Source organism: Trachurus japonicus, chromosome 14 (assembly GCF_045865225.1).
Source record: "Trachurus japonicus isolate A0001 chromosome 14, Traja_1.0".
NCBI lineage: Eukaryota > Metazoa > Chordata > Actinopteri > Carangiformes > Carangidae > Trachurus > Trachurus japonicus.
In genome coordinates this window covers 31,792,089-31,793,902 of record NC_140920.1, presented here as the reverse complement: position 1 = coordinate 31,793,902, position 1,814 = coordinate 31,792,089, and positions in this window count along the sequence as shown.

The window sequence follows — 1,814 nt, the reverse complement described above, 5'->3', positions numbered from 1 at the left end:
TAGACATTATTTACATTTTGTATTGTATGATTCCACCAGAATCTTGTTGAAAAAACAAAATAAAATACTGTAGACAGCAGTCAGACTAAAAAAAAAGAACCTTCCAATCCGGCCCACGACTTAGTTTTAATAGTTTACAAGTATTATATTTCTTGGTCTCTCATTGTGTGTTTTTAGTGAACTGATTCTAGATTCAGTATATCTATGTGTCCATCACTGAATGATTGTTCTGCTCCACAGATGCTGTCATGAGCCATTTTCCTGGGGCCAAAGAGGCAGATGTTCGAAAATCGATAAATGGCCGAATCTGTGAGCTGCGCCATCAGGTGAAGCGCAGAGCTGAAAATTGACTGTTAGTCAACAGTCAAGTTGTGTCAATAGAAGCTTGTTTATCCTTTTACCCTCTGTTGTCTCTGACGTCTGGTTGAGTTCTCATAAACGCAACATCAAGAATAGCTTCAGATATGCAACCACACTGCAAGATGGGGATAAATCCTACATATTGGGGATTTAATTTTACATATAATTTAAAAATATGATATAAAAATTTTCACAAGGTCAATAATACACTGTCTGCAAATTTACTACCCTCTCGTGGCGTTAGTGGCTGTTTTCAGCCACCACTTTTGTATAAATCTGTTAATCAACTTCAGTCCTGATCAAAACTACTAAATATTTTTAAAATAATTCAAAATTTTAACCCTTTAAATGCCAATTAAAAAAATAAAGTCACTGATATTGGAAAAAATACACACAAAATGTGATAGCATGTAAAAACATTTTGATGTACAGTCACTTTTTATATTGAAAATATTAAAATTAATTAAATTTTTTATATATTATATTAAAAAATCTTTTTATATTTAGTAGTTTTGATCAGAACTGAAGTTGATTTACAGATTTATACAAAAACATTTGGAAAAAATATTTCTGATCTAGTCAATTTGCTAATAGTGTATTTTTGACCTTGTGGAAATTTTGAAATCATATTTTCAAATTATATGTAAAATTTAAGCCCCAGTATGTAGGATTTACCCCCATCTAGCAGTGCAATTGCATATCCTACATATTCATCATCTTTTGAAGAGGGTTGTACTTTTATATGTTGTCACCAGTTTGTAGTTCTGGAAATAAACTTTTGACTTTTGACAAATTCAGCCTTGTAATGTGTGGTTTAAAGGTTTGCACATCTGCATGCATTTTATAATAAATTAAATATATTCCACAATATATTGAACACATAGCTGTACATATATTTCATGTATGTCTCCATATAATTTTACATATATTTAAAATGTATTCTACCATATATTAAATATATATTTGACACTATATTTCTTCATATATTACTAATACATTTTACCATATAAATATAAATACGACACTATATTTCTTCATATATTACTAATACATTTTCCCATATAAATATAAATACATTATTGTAAGATATTTATAAATATAAATTTGCATATATTTTTGAATATATAATACAATATATTATATATTCAGCTTTAATATATTATAATATATTGAAAGGGGCAGTTTTTTGTATATTTTGCAATATATTGCAATATATCGCAATATATTATACCAATATATAATATGTTGTATAATATATGTTTAATCAATATATTCTTCAATATATTTCAATATATAATATCTTGTGCAATATATGTGTTTCTAATATATTTTTCCATATATTTATAATATATAATGTATTGGAAAATGTAATGGGAAAATAATATATTACAATATATTGTAATATATTTTAAACAATATATTGGTAAATATATTTTTCTTTCGTAAGGGTAACT